Here is a 16,592-nt window from a genome sequence, read left to right as displayed (position 1 = left end):
CCGAACATTGATTTTCTATTCTTTTTCCATTAACATCAAGATCAGAAACCAACAGAAAAAAAAACATCAAATAAAAGATCAAGCTCACCATACTCATTACTTTGATCGGGATGTTGAAAAAAATAACAACCATAATGATTAAAAAATCAAACTTTTTAAGCTTCACTTACCCTCCAATTTCTTCAGCTATCGGTAATAACTGATTTTAAATCACTACGCAGATACCACTGACAAAACTCCTTTTCCAAGCATCGAAAGTCGAGTTATCGTTCAATACTGATATATGTTAAGATTAAACACCTAACAGAGAAAACATCAGGTATCATGATCACCAAAATCAAGATGTTGAAAAATATAACACTGATAATGAACTTAAAAATCAGTTTATATAACATTTCACGTTCCAATTTAGCCAGTGATTGATAATAACCAACCTTAAGTCGATACAGAGAAACCATGGGCACAAACTCAATTTCCCAGCATCGAATGAACTATCATTTTCTATACATTTCAAGAGCAAAAAAATATCAGAGAAAATCCCGCATATCATGATCACTACACTCAACGCTATGAATGTTATGTTCACTTAACCACAATCTAAAAAAATTATGAATGCAAGAGGAGGTTCGCAAGAGGATTACAAGGTTTTATGAATCGTATATTGCAAAAAAAATCATTTTGTTTTAATTAAAACAAGTTTATTGATTTAAATATCTTCACATTGGAGATCGTGATATCACCACAGGAATGTAAAGACAAAAACAAATTGCTAGTACACTCAAAACTGAAGTACTACCGTCGGACCCTTCTCAAACTAACTCTTTTCATCTCCGCGAAGTTGTTTTATTTTTCCTCAAGGACTCAAAAAACTCTATGGATGTTGGATTAAGGCAATGAAAACAAGAAATCAGAAAAACAAAACCGATATATTTTTTTGAGAAAAATACATGGCTTTACAGCTTTTTGATTTTCAAAAAAAATTTATGGTTGACACTTTTTTTGATTGAATTAACTCATTTTACGAAAATCGGATACACAGGTAAAACTGTTATTCCGCTGGGAAATCTGAACTCCACTTTCAAAAGTAGAAGTTGGTCATGTGCTTCGTGTTTTACACCTTGCAAATCGGAGAGCTCAACATGCCTAAGTTTAAGCAGATCAAACTGAACTCAAAAAGTGACTCATAATCGAATGCCTTATCGTGTACAATTACACTTTTTTTGTAAAAAAAAAGAAGAGCAATTTAAGACTTTTCCCGAAAAGAAAAAACGAAAAAAAAACCCATCAAGAGTCTGAACTCCAATCAATGACTCTTACAAACTACCACATACTTCACACTATTCTTTCTTGAAAACTACCACATACCTTATAACGCTCATTATATGGGCGCTCATTACTTTTAGAAAAAATGGGGTCTACCTTCTTGGTAAATATGGGATCAAACCACTGCGTGGCATGAATTAATTTGTAATCTTCAAAAAATTACACAAAAAGGTTTTGTCTGTTTTGAAGCTCAGTTTCAGCTCAAACAGAGATTTTGCTTTAATTATGGAACAAGCCATGAAACGGATTTGAAATGTACATGAATTGACATGATCCATATTCTGGTTCTTTAAGCTTATTACTTGATGCTAAACTGTTTCAGAACATGGATAAACCTTTTTTGTTAGTTTTTCCAAACTTTTTGCCCTAAATTAAAAATTTCTGTAAAAAATCAAGGGCTTCTATAATAGCATACCACTAGCAACCTTAACGACTAAAATTTTAGTTGGCCTCGTTGTTTTTAATTTTACTCTCTTTATAGAAATCTGTATGTAAGCAATAAAACTGAGAGTAAGTTAAATTTCTTTGACTGTACTGAACACATCGAAAAGCCTCACTGGCTGAATAACACAAAGTGTTATCATAGAAATCAATCATCATGATGGCCATGGTTTGTCCTTGTATACTGTAATCTAAACTCATTCAATGAGGCAATGCCATCTAATGTCAAGGCCGAAATAGCTCATATTGATCGAAGTGCTTTCAGACTTCGAAAATATTCTTTTGTCATTCGACCTAGATTTTGAATACGGTTAGTTAATTGTATGTTTTCAAACTGAAAACTCTACCTAGAATTAAATTTCGATTAATGGTTTTCTTTCCCGTTGACTTAATCCACAAGCGAGATACTGCTAGGGAAATACACCCTATATCCTTTGGTTCCATTATTTAGGATTAGCTCCTGAAAACCTTCACCACATGGCGCAGCCAGCAAAGAAGAAAAATCCACTCGGAAAAAAGCGTTCTGGGAACGCCCAACTCAGGACCATTCGGTGAAACGGGAAAAATGAAAAGAACACATTACAAAAAACGCGCAATAATCAGTAAAACGAAAATGGAGAGGATCTACAACATGAAAACCCGACAGGTCTGCTATATCCAGACAAACCGATAGAGGAACTGGAAAAATCAAAGCCGACCCAACAGTCTTTGCGAAAACGAAATGTTCGGATTTTCACGCTTGTGAATAACTGGTGAATAACGAATGTCAATGATTCAAGGCATTAGGGTTCACAATCATAAACACTCCTTGGGATGATGTAAGCAGAAAGGTCAAAGCCCATATCTTGCTCTCACTTAGAGAGGAGAGGAAGAGAAAGATACTGAGCAGTGTAAAATAACCGAACAAAGAGTAACGACCAAGGGATTAACCCAAGAACAATCCAAAGTCGTAACATCTTCCTCCATAGTTAATTTACGCAACCACTGAACCACTAGCCTTCATCTAAGAAGAAAATCAACTTCAAGTCGAAAAAAATTATTCAATTTTTAAATTGAGTCCTTGCGATTTCTCATGTCGGTGTACTCATTGGCTGGTGTATTACTCCGACAATTAGACGGTGTACTCAACCCAAAGTTTTTCATTGAGATAATGTAACATTACATTATATTACGTCACATTAGATTATGTAACATAAAAACTCACATAGCCTTTTTTCGAAAACTAATTATGGATAGTGTGACATTTGATCAACTTCTGAAAGCTTATTTCTTGATCAAATATGAGAATGTCAAAAATGTCAAAGTAACAAAGATCAAAATATCAACTCACGCCATCCGCTTTGTATCACTGATGGCAGTATCTGTAGAAGATTATCTGGATCCTTTATAGTAAAAGTGTCATCGAAACTAGTCACATTGAGGTGTTGGAAGACAACAAAGGGCATATCTACAGGCAAGGCAGTTTAAGTAAAGGTATTTTTAAAAAAAATTAGTTCAACTAATTTAGTTAAATCAAAAACGGTTGCTGAAAACATACAGAGTCGATGGCCATAACCTGTAAATGAGAAAAAAATAAATCCTAATTATCTAGTTGACAGTGAAGTTGTGCTCAAAATTGCCTTGCATGCAACCCAAACCTGTATCTAAATTTGATTTCTGCAGTTCAATGTAGCCTCCTTCGCCGCTCAGCCGGACTAGGTTGCAGCTTTTCAGGAACTAAAAAATTGAAACAAAATTTTAATTAAAAAATGGTAAGCAATAAAACAAAAAAAAACAGTTTAACGCAATTTTTCTGTATAATCATCACAAAAAAAAACATTTCAGAAGATTATTTTTTCTATAAAAATAGGAAGTTTTTTTAATGAATTTTCGATTAAGCACAAGTGTGCAGCAAACCTTCAGAAAACGAAACTATCAGCTTTGTTTGAATCAGGCACGGATCTACAGTTTCACCGAGTGAAACTTTCAACAATTTTTCAAACTCTGTGACGATATATTTTAGGTCGACAAAAAACTGGCTAAGAAATTGCAATGAAACTCTACGACAGCAGCTACTACCCAAATAAAAAATATGTATGGGCGCTCATTGTCGCCAGAAAAAAAGTTTGACGAATGGGCGTCTTAAACTGAATGTTGTAAATAGAGCCAAATGGTGACCACCCTCTTGGTAAACAGGGTATCAAATCATTGCGTGACCTGAGGGCTGCTGCTCCCTTTAAACCCGTTACTGATTAAATAGTTTTCTGTTAAATGAAATCATTTCATTAGAAAAAAAATCAGATTAAATAAGGTAGTTGTTTTGTCAGCAGTTTTGAAGCTCACTTTGATCTCGAGTAGGGATCTCGCTCTAATTATTGAACAAACCATCAAACTGAGTTGAAAAGTTCAAGTGAGATACTACAACTAAGAAAAACATCCTATATCCCCTTTGGTTCCGGTATTCATGTTTAGCTCCCTAAATCCCTCACCACCTGGCGCTGCAAGAAAAGAAAAAATTTCACACTGAAAATTTGTTCTGGGAATGTACAAAACAGGACAAACGAATCAACAGCCTACGCGAGAAGGAAAAATCTGGATTTTCACGCTTATAAATAAGTGGTAAGACGAATATCAATGGATCATGGCATCGGGGGGTCACAATTAATAGCACTCCAAAGGATATTGTGAACGTAAGGGTCAAACCCCGTATTTTTTTTATCTATCTTGGAGAAGAAGGGAGGAGAAAAAAAATGGAGCAAGTACACCAATAAAGAAATAAACGAACAAAGAGTAAAGTACAAAGTAGACGGTGTACTCAACCCGAAGTTACTCTATGAGATAAGGTAACAATATATTAATTTACGTATTATTAGATTAGTTAACATCAAATCTCACACAATTTTTTTTGAAAACTAATTATGGAAAGTGTGACTTTTAACTAACTTATTTTTTGAACAGGTATGAGTAAGTTAGAAAAGTCAAAGTAACAAAGTGCAAAATAGCAGCTCAGCCATCCGCTTCAATCACTTATGCCAGTGTCAGTAGAAGTTTATTTAAATCCTTTATGGCAAAAGTGTCTTCGAAATAAGTCACATTGAGGTGTTGGAAGACAACATAGGGCACGTCTACAGGCAAGGCAGTTTGAAGTAAAAAATAAGTATAACTAATGTCAACGGATAGAGGCATTAGGGCTCACAATCAATAATATTCCATAGGATATAATGAAAAGAAGGGTCAAATCGCATTCCTTCCTCTGGCTTTGAGAAAAGGGGAAGAAAAAACTACAAAATAACTATGTCAATTCAAAAATAATCAAACAAGGGTAAAGACCATGGATCTGAGACACATGTTGGAGGAGAACTTCGAAACCCACCAGAATATGGCATTCGATTCGGTGGCTCTACGCTACTATCCAAAAACAGGCGAGAAACTAATCTTCTGAAGTGTTCATGATAAATTATGAATTGTAGCACACATTTGCAACTTAAGAAAATCGCAACACCGATGGTTACGGGACTTTTTTACCCTTAACCTCGGCAAGCGCTTAATACAAAAGAAGTTAATGATGAATAACAAGATCCAGCACCCTTTCTAGATTTGGCAATCAGTCTAGAGAAAATAGAAACGAATTTGTAGAAACTCCAGGATAACAATGGACGCATTGCGGGAAAATTTTTGCAAGAAGGCAGAGAAGCAGAGAAGTCTTATTCTTTGAGATCAAATAAAACCATACTGCTAAACTAGTGGGGAAAAAATCATATTCCAGAGGACAATGCAGAAAGGTGATGAATACGAGCGGGGCATGCGGCCTGCAATGATGAACTAAGCATAGGGCGCCTTGCTCAGCGGTGGAGAAAGCATGCAGTACCTGCGGGGGATAGAATCCATTTGCCCGAGTGTGCTGATCTAAGATGATCCCGGAAGGTTTTTCGAAAAGGGTGAAAAAGTTGGTGGGATTATGTAACAAATCCTTTTGGGATCCAGGTCAAAACCCGCCTGCAGTAAAAAGTAAAACCGCGGAGCAATTCGATCCTATGGGACACTTGCGACGGATATATAATCGGCTGGTTAGCTAGTCGAGGATCCCTACATCCAAGTTAAATGAATTACAAGCCAATTTTTGGACAAGATAATTTTCAAAAGTTTGAATTACTTATGGCTCAGGAAGGTCTTGACACGGAGACAAAACGAAGGGTAAAAAAGTGGAATTATCATTAGACAAAAGCGACTTGAAAATGATGCTTGTTAATATCTTCAAAGGTCTATTCAAACGAAACGATCTGCAATCCAAGTTTCCCATTTCGGTCAAATTTTATCAAATTTCACGGCCACACGCCGAAAAACTAGACATATTCCGATTATTTACAAGAGAAATTTGAGAAAAAATGAATCGGTTGCAGGAAATACAACACAAAAACAACAGGAAAAAAGTACCGACAACAAGTTCGTGTCGTCGACTGTGATCATCGTTAAACGAGATCAATCTAATAAGTCCGCATAAGACTGAACAGTTCAAAGCAAACCTACTCACAAAAACAACTACCAGATGCCGAAAATCGACATCCTCACTGACTGAATCGCAAAGGAAATCACTCGGTCGGACAAGATAGCAATCTGGTTCTTAAGACTGGAATACAATCTGGTTCTTTAATCTGAGATACGCCTACTCACTGCTACCGTTGGATCCAGTGGTATGATCTTATAGCAATTTCAAAATTGCGGAGAGAGCAAAGGGAACCTATCAGTTCCAGGCAGGGTACTTTGGATTAAGCGAAATGCCAGCCATCTTCCAGCAAGCAATAGACAAAAGGCTTTCGGGGCTACGAGGAACGTTCTGCTTCCCAGATATACTCCTCTTCCCAAAAAAGGTGATAGAGTGAGCACGTTACTTCAGTGGTTGAATCATGCCTCAAACGATTGGATCCGGCAAACTTTTCCGTTAACAATTCAAAACGCCAATTTTGAAAGAAGGTATTTTGAACAGAAGTAATCTACCAACGATTTAGAAGTACTCAACAATGTTTGGTCAAGGCTACATTTCCGATAACCACTGTTCGAAAAAAACATTTACCGTGGTTACGTTTCATAAGGCACTACTAAATATCCTTATATAGCATCAATAAAAAAGGTCTATCAAAATCTATGGTTAGAAGTTGTTTCATTTTGATTTTAATCGGAACACATAGCGTCTAATTGGTCAAAACAGCAGCATGCTTCAAAATCAAAGAAAAAAAACGATCAAAAATGTCACAAATTTTTTCACCTAAAAAAGGGCAGACAGCCAACTTAATTGCGGAACAGGATATTGAAAAGGATGATCATAATAAGGACTCGGATATCTTGCTAGCACCATAAGACACAGAGTCCGATACGTGATACGTCAGAAGAAGCTAACTAACAAAGTGAAAATAAACTGACAGCACTTTTTCTTCCGAAAACTGATTGCAGCGCTGACCAACATGAACTTTGAGGGAAATACGATATTGCATATTGGCTAAAGATGAGAATAGATGCAAGAAAATGGGCACTGGGAGGAGTATCAAGTTGAAGGATGAACTGTGTGCGGACGAAAAAAATGCTATAAAGTTAGTCTTGCGAAATGGATATGTAGACGTTTTCCCCGCTACCCACCCTGCACAACCAAGAATGAGTTCGGCTCTATAACTCCCTCACTATTCCAGGTTCCATATAAACGTGGTTCAAGCGCAAAAATGGATACCAGTTAGAGGCACGGGGCTATTACAGCATTATAAAAAGACAAAACTAACTTAAAATTACAGCTGCAGAAAGGATAAAAAGTAGATTTCAAGATGGCGAGAAAAATTGAAAATCAAAATAACCTGTTCTAACTTGAAGGATTTCATAGAAGAATTAATGCAAAAAAGACGCCAATATCCATGAAAAAGACTGTAGTCAAAAACTTATATTACAAAAGAATGGGAAACAGTCTCAAAAAATTTGCGCCAAAAAAGTGAAAATTGACAAAAAAAAATTGGAAGTGAAAAAAGCGGAAAGTAATTCGAGTAAAAGCAAGAGCGAGACAACGAAAAAAAAACATGAAACTAATAGCGGAATAGATGCTCTTAATCTTACAAAAAATGCATCAGGGTTTTCAGCTATCAATGACAACAACGAAGTAAACCACAAAGATAATTGAGTATCAGTATTGAGTATAATAAACATCAGTGAATCAAATCATAATTGCTTAGGGAAGAAATTTAGGAAAACTCACTTAGACATTGATTGAAAGTTTAAACTGCATAATATTTAGCCCAAGTTTGTTTCTTGAGCAAAACGGAACTCAATGATTTAAGTACCATATCAACGTTTTAGACGCAAAGTTGGACACCATAAAGAGACACGTAGTTGTTGCAGCATTATAAAAAGAAACAGCGCGCATAAGATAATAACTGGATAAAATATCAAATTTAGACTTGATGATGTCGAGAAAAATCAAAAATATAAAAAAATCTGTTCTAACTTGAAATATGGCATCGGAGAGATAATGAAAAAAGACGCCTTCGTCCATGAAAAAGACAGTAGTCCAGAATTCTTACTATAAAAGTACGGGAACCAACCACTAAAAAGGGTGAACCAAAAATATTGAAAATTGAAAGAGTGAAAAAAAAACAACGAAAGAGAAAAAAATAGCAAGAACAACTAATTCGATTATAACCAAGACCAATGCAACGAAAACGGAACTAATATCGGAAAACTTATCAAGCCTAGAAATTGGGCTTCAGCGGTCAATAACGACATAAAATGAACCAAAAACATGATTGATTATCTTTTTGACATAGTTCAGAGAAATTGAAAATGAATGTTTAATGAAGCCAAAACAGTCATCAGTTTGATTTAAGTGGAATATAGAAATGATCACTTGATACTTGAATAGAATCAAAACGTACCTTTACAGCATCCCATTAAAGTTTTTTCCGACACGCACTTTTCACACTCTTATTAAAAATATGTCAATACATCGCACATAAATATTGGCTGACAACAAGTTTTGTTTTAGAGTCAAATTTGAAAAAAAAACAACTAGTCGACAAAAGTAGGAGCAAATTTGAATTTAAACTTGAAAAAAAACCGAATTCAGTGTCCATTTTCGATACTAGTTTTTTCGAATACCAGCGAATAATCTGCTGAAACCAAAAGCAAAATATAAGAGCTACCCAATAAGAATTTCTTTATATTTGATTTTGATGACTTTTCACATTAGTTTGCGACGAAAAATAACTGATGTCTTCGTCAGCTGTTAGTTTTGCATCGGAGTGACTCTCTTTCTCTCTCTCTCTCTCGATTAAACGGAGCAAAAAGTATTATTCATGACGAACTATTCTCAGCGAGAAACTCTTGAAAAAAAATCTCTGTTTTCACGCTGCTTAAGAAATTTGGTGCAGATGAGCAAATCTGGTTTTTACGACCAGGATTAAAAAGATAAGTCTTAGATATTCAATAGTTATACTTACCTTAAGGGGGTAGCTTTGATCGTGGTAAAGTTTTTTCTCATGCTCAAAATATACATTACCCAAAATGGTCGTTAAGAAATTGGAAATAAAGCTATCGCGCATTTTCAACCGAAAACTGATGACAGCGCTCACCGACTGAGATTGGTCTTTGAGGGAATTACGAGACTGTAAACTGGCTAAAGACAAGAAGATTCGCGAGAAAATGGACAAAAACTAGTAGTAGATGTTGGAGGTGATCAGGGGGGGGAGGTGGCTGACCCCCATGTATTAAGATAGGGAATAGAGTGTCCGGTCAGCCACCTATGTATTAAGATAGGGTATAGAGTCTACAATGTATAAGAATAGGGAAAACCAATGGTAAGGTTTTATGGTTTGTGTGATGGTAAGATAATGGTAAGAAAAACCTAATTTTTTTGGTTTTTGTGAGGAAATGTCTAATTTTTTCACAAAAATCTGGGCGCGCGTTACCTAATTGGGAACAATTAATTGTTAATTACGTGTAGAATAAAGGTTATGTATTTAGTTTTTTGGTGCATGGTAAGTCAATGGAAAGAGATTTTGTGCAAAAACTTGGAATTTTTATCAAAAAAATTTTTTCGAAAAACTTCAAAAAACGATAAGGTTTAGCTATTATTTGACCTAATTTATTAAATAATCTTACTTTCTATCTAAATGAAACAATGCTGAAACCTACTGAAACTTCGAAAAAATTCAAATTTGTTGGAAAAAATTGCAAAAATTTCAAGTATTTGGAAAAAATTGCAAAAATTTCAAGTATTTGGAAAAAATTGCAGAAATCTCATAATTTTGGCTAATGTATTGTTCCTTTTGATCTAATTTTAAACATACTTTCACTTATAGATTTTAAAAATAAGCTAAGACTATATGTTAATTGGCATTATGTTGAGACAATGATACAAAATTTTGAATAAAAAAATGACTTTTTCAACAATTTTTTCTCAAAATATTGAAATACGATGAAATTTACCTTAATTTGAGCTAAATATTTGGTTATACAATGCTCTAAACACTGAAAAGAAGGTTCATAGTAGCAGAATCAATATTGAAACTTCCGGAAAACAGTGAAATTAGTCGTAATTTTCGAGAAGGTAAAATAAAAATTAATCAAGTTTACATGAAATTTTCCATTTCGAACCTTTACTTTGGTTTTTAACTGTTTTTTTTTGTCCAGTTCAGGGATTGTTTTTAGGAATCTCAATTCAAATGAACATTAAGGGTTAAAATCCTATGAAATTTCTAAATCGAACTCCATGATTCAACTCCTCCTCATTTTTTTTTCTCATTGAATTACCCAAATTTGTAAAAAAAATTACAACATTGTGAGAAATTTTTCAGGTTAAAAATTAGAAAATTCTGGTTATTGATAAAAAATTAACGGTTTATTGCTAAAATTGTTTAAAATGGGATAAATTTTTCTTAAAAATTTATTCGATATTGGCTCAAATTCAACAAAAACTTCTTCATAACTGATGATTATCTCTCTGTTGCTTCTGCAACATAACTTTCAAGATTTTCCGTAGAGTTTTTCCATGTTTTAAAGTTATTCTTGCTTTCTGTTTAAAACATTTTTTCGCTATTGAACACACTTTACTAGAAAATTTAGTCAAAACTGGAGAATTTAGGAGGAAAATAGTATCAATTGAACGAACAATTTGCTAGCAGAGATGAAATTAGAACTGATACCGTATGATTATTACAATAAAAAATGTTAAAATCTTCCTCGAGGTTCCCCTGTTCAGTTGCTATTGTAAACTATTTAAGCAAAAATACACATTTTGGAATCATTAACTATCACTTTTCTTGCAAAATAGTTATTAATTCGCTTTTTTTTCCTAATTTATGACGGAAATTTTCTCAAAAATATCCAAGTGAGAAAGAATTGGTGTTAGTTAAAGCATTCAAAAACATATGTACACAATGAGAATATAAAGGTGTATTTTTACGATCTAAGAACAAATTAGGAGCAGCTCTATTAGCTGTAATCTGAAAATCTCCGGAAATACGCAAGAGAACCTAGTTCCTAACATCTACAATATAAAAACTTCTGAAAGAGCGAGTCTCAAAAAATTGATTTAGCAAAGCAAGGTGCAAACTGGAACAATTGTGTAATTTTCCGATTTTTTTTTTTAAGAAAAAAACTCTATGTAGTAAAAATGTAGTAATGTATTGTATATAGTGTTGTATATTCTATGTAGTATTGTGTAGCAAGGAAAAGTAGATCTTGAATGCAAGTTTTCGATTTATGCTTTATGTATCTTCTTCCAAAAGATGTCGAATTGGGTTTGCTTTTCAAAAATTATCTTCAAAACATTTGATCTATAATATAAAGTACCAAATATATCAAATGATAACAATTTTTTCTAATGAATTACGGATAAATATAAGACTTTGAGAATTTTTATGTTGGATTTTTTCTCACGATATACTTTATAAGCTAAATTTTAGTAAAAGTATCTCAAATCTCTTAAGGATTAAATTGAGTTTCTATCTCATTTTAGCATTTTCTCAGTTTCTGCTTCATCTACTTTCCACCAAATGAATCCAATTTGAGCAAATTCTTACTTGAAAATTGAATTTTAGATGGAAAAATGTATCGTTTCAACGAACGATCAATAATCCGAAGCTGAATTAATACCATAAACCCTTTACTAAAAAGCTTTAAAGGATTTTCTCAAGCTCATAACTGTATAATGCTGTTTTAAATCTGAATTTCTTTTTTAGACTAAGTTTTTAGTTGGAATGATGTATATCATTATCTTGAAACTTTCAAAGTTTAGCAAAATATACATTTTTCCAGGTCATTTATCAATTTCTTTTCTGAAATCATCAAAAAATCAAAAGAAAAACATAATTCTTAATAAGTCAAACCACATTATCTGCTTAAAAAGCTCTGCTCTATGAACACTTTTACAAGCACTAAACAAGGAAAACTTTAAAATAGCAACTACAAAAAACCTTTCAATTAGTTGATGTATTCCAAATATCCAAGTTTTACAATTTTTAGGCGAATACTTAAATACTCATTAGCATATGTTATGCACTTTACTACAAATTTATCACAAATCTCCGCAAGCTTGCAACCAAGGGAGTTTTTACTGTTGATTAAAAGTTTTCGGATCGAGTTCCATGGAAAGCTTCACGACGATTTGAACTCGATTTTTGCTGTCTATAACATCAATCAAAACCTTTGAATAAAAAAATAAATGACAGTTCAGGTAATGTAATGAAAACACTGTATAATTACTAACTAGATATGTTACAATTGCTGAGACTTTCCAGATTCAGTAAAAAGTAATAATCACTGTAATTTCTAAGTTTTTCAAAAAAAAAAACTTAAAAATTTACCTTTTCCTGAAGTGTGTTTGGAGTCTGCTTCTTCTTGAAATGATTAGCGAGTTCCTCGCTGCTATAAGTATAAAAATTACAACTAGAACACTTCAAAACACCACATGTTCTACGATGTCTTGATGCATCTTTGTGAGTGTAATCCCTGCCACATTCAAGACATGCAACTCTTTCGTTTCTATTGAGTGAAGGCATCTCAATAGTAATGAAAAATTAAATGGGAGATTTAAAATGTACCAAATTTTTAGATAGGGTGAGTTGAATAGCCTCAAAAAATGAATAAAAGTAAATAAAAACAGCAAACTTATTAACCAATTGTTTTTAACGAGACAGAAAATCAGAATGGATATGCTATTTAGCCTAGCTGAAATAAAAATCATCCAATCTAACCATGGAATTTTTAAAAGTATCAACCAATCAGAAGCGAGCATTAATTACAAGGAAACTTTTATCTTTTCTGATATCAACCAATCAGAAATGAGCTTCAATAGTCATGTAATTTTCAGCAAATTCAATGTCAACCTATCAGAATTGAGCTTCAAAAGTCATGAAATTTTCAAAAAATTTAAATCCAACCAATCAGAGTTGAGCTCTTCTTCTCATGAGTTTTTCAACAATTTCTTTAACTTTTGTAGATTTTGAGGATACTTTCACAGACATTATTTGTGTTAATAGCCAATCAGAATGAAGTAATCACAGATTTTAAACACTTTGTAGATCAGAACCAGACTATGTTTATGAAATTTCTTAATCAATAAATTTTATTGAATTTTTCCAACATAACTAAGATTTGAAGTTTGATACCCTCTTGTTTGACATTCTTGTTTGTAATTTTCTTAAATTGAGGCAAAATTTAGCTAAACTTTGATAAAAACAGTTATTAAATAAATTTATCTGTAATTTCATAAATAAATACTGGAAAATCATTTCATAATTGGTTAGTGTTTTATGTCAATTTCGATAAAATTGTATGTTTTGTCTGACTTTTCCTCAGATATTATAGCTCTAAATATACACTTTAGTGAGAAAAAATAGTTTTGAACCAATAATATCTCAATTACTAAACATCACAAAGCTTTACTGAGGTTTACAATTATCAACAAACATAAAGTCTCCCAATATTTGGGACAGTTCTTTGAATTCATTCAAAGTATAGTTGACATATGCAACTTGCTTCAAGTCTTCATTTTCCTTTGCAGTGAAGAGTCGAATCTGAATGTAGGGTGGCTTGCTCACGTTGTACTTCTTGATTGTGACTCACACCCTCCTCATGTTGTACATTGCTATTTCATATACTCTATTACAGATGTCGAGCTCCTGATCCATCGTTGATTCTCTGCCAGATTTGGCTTCATATATAGGTACGAGTCCAAGATTTTCAGCATCGTGAATAATAGTATTCCGTATTGCGGATATTGCTTCGCCTTCTTTTTCACTAAGATAGACTTGTTGAGACTTTTCAAATTGTCCCAAATCATTTATTTTTAATAGTTGAAAGCACGGTTCCAAGCATATTTTTCCCTGGTAGGATTTTTGGAACCAAACAAATCTCCCAATTCTTTTTTGATTTTTTGAAAATTCAATATAGTTGGAACTATCAACTTTTCTCGAGTACATTTTGAAGAACAAACTGATCAGATGAGGAGAAATGAGAGAAATGACTTTGAGTTTAAATGAAAATGAAAGTAAGCAGTATGAGTCATCGCCATTTCCATATATGGAAGTAGTATCAAATATGGAAGGATTTCCCTATATGGAAGCTGCGTAGGCGTTACTACTACTATATAACTCCACCATTTTCTGCAAAATTCATTTTTCCCAATGGCAGCTGCTATGTGTCAAGCTCTTCCCAGCTTTTATTCAGATTATAATAGTAAATCATTGTTTATTTCTGTTTCCAACGATTTTTACGAAAAATACATAGTAACCCAAGATTATTGCGTCTCTACTCACGATTCTTTCTGTTCCTTGGGAAATTGCAAATTTCATATAATTTTAATTGGAACTTCCCTTAGCCAAATTCTACAGAGATTAGACAAATATCAATACATATATCAAGAAATTGATTGTCTTTACACTTTGTACAAGCACAGATTCTTTTCGAGTATTGTCACATCAAGTGGGGAAGTCTTCAATCAGCTTAGTTGTGGAGTGCAGCATAATTTACGATGGAAAGGAGCAGAAAAAACACCAAGCGTATCAAGGAAACGACTTGTTCGCAAAAAGTTCAAAAAACATTATCTGATTCTAATCAAAAACTTGCATCTACGCAAACTCTTGGTTCAGCATTTTTAGACAGAATTCGTAAAGTACAAAACTCAAAATATGAACATGATTTGTTAAAAATAATTGACTGTTTTATTGGTGGTTATGGATTTGTAAATAGTGATCATGTCAATTTTTCAATAAAAAACTTCTGATATTCCATCTATTTTCTCTCATATGTTTACAAAAATACCATTAATTACCGAAACAAAAATCACCGTTGTCAAAAACATTTGCAAAAAATTTTTCAAACATGTAAGAAAGATGTAATATTTCTTTTGATTTTCAAAAAGTTGCAAAAATCATTTCAATTTTTTTAACAAGTTGTAAAAAGTGTTTCAATTTTTTTTTTGACATAATGCGAAAAAAAATTTTCAATTTTTTTGAGAAGATGCGAAAAGTGTTTTACTTTTTTTAACAAGATGTGAAAAGTGTTTCACTTTTTCACTACAAATGCGAAAAGTGTTTTACTTTTTTCGACAAAATGCGAAAAGTGTTTCAATTTTTTCTACAAAAAGCTAAAAGTGTGTACAAGATGCAATATCGATTAGGTAACTTTTTACTTGCGTACAGTTTTTCTAGTGTTTTTCCGAATTTTTGTGCAAAAATTAATCAAATTTTTTAACATGTGTGCGAGTTCGGAGCACTTAACTAAGTTCTAATTGTTTTTCAATGGTTTACCTTGAACCTCTCATCTATTCTCATAATTAAAGTGAAATTGAAGAAATTAATTACAGAAAACGAAGTCAAAACCAAACAACCTTTATTTACAAAAACATTTAATCAAAGTACTGTCGAGCAGCAGAAGAGTTCTGGAGGTTCTCTATAGAACGCAGAGGTGGACGAGGTTGTAGTGGTTGTTGTGGAACTGGAGGTGTCATTGTTTCTGAGAAACTCTCATCTGCATCTATTGTGATGGGATTTTCGACTGATCCTTCCTCCTCCCAAGGAAAAAGGAAGTCGTCGACTGGTTGAGCCACAAATCTTGAGTCCGGAATCTCGGGATAGTTCATTCCCACATGATCAGAAACTTCCCCCATCATTTGCATTGTTCCAAGTTGGTTTTCTGTGATGGGAACTTGCATCATATGATGCTCGCTGAAATCCCTTCGCATCACTTCCACCATGTGCCAGACTTGGATTGGGATGTCCATTTGTGCTAGAAAAACTCCAGAGACTGTTTCTCGCACTTGAACTTGTACTAGATCAGGCGAAAACTCTACAGAGTACATAAGGTTGCTGTTTTGCACTGAGAAGATCATTTTGAGCAATAAGATGACTAAAAGAGAAAAAAAAAGAACTGAGAGGAGGGGGAACCTTACAAAAAATAAGTTGAAATTAGGATGTTTAGAGCTGAGAGAGGAGGTAGTTGACGGTAGTTAAGTTGAAAATAAAATGATTTTTAGTTAAGAGAGAGGGGTACCTTCAACTGGAATGTGTGGGTTTAACCAATGAGAATGAATTTTCCTTATTTGGATTGTAGTCGTGTCCAATTAGATTTTAGTTTCCTTTTATGGAATTCTTATAGAAAACTCGTGTCCAATTGGAAACAAAGTTACACATTGTCGTTTCCAATCACAAAAATGTTCATTTTTGTTCAAGTTGTTGTATCCAATCAGAGGAACCTTTCAAGGACTTAAGTCTTCCAAATAGGTAAAAATATACACAAAAGCAATCGCAAAAATAAATGACCAAAAGTCGTTTGCTGTAAAAATAAGAAATATTGCCGATATAAGTAACAAAAGA

Source organism: Symsagittifera roscoffensis, chromosome 6, assembly GCF_963678635.1.
Source record: "Symsagittifera roscoffensis chromosome 6, txSymRosc1.1, whole genome shotgun sequence".
Taxonomy (NCBI): Eukaryota; Metazoa; Xenacoelomorpha; order Acoela; family Convolutidae; genus Symsagittifera; species Symsagittifera roscoffensis.
The sequence above is the reverse complement of the archived record's forward strand: the minus strand, read 5'-3'. Positions refer to the sequence as shown.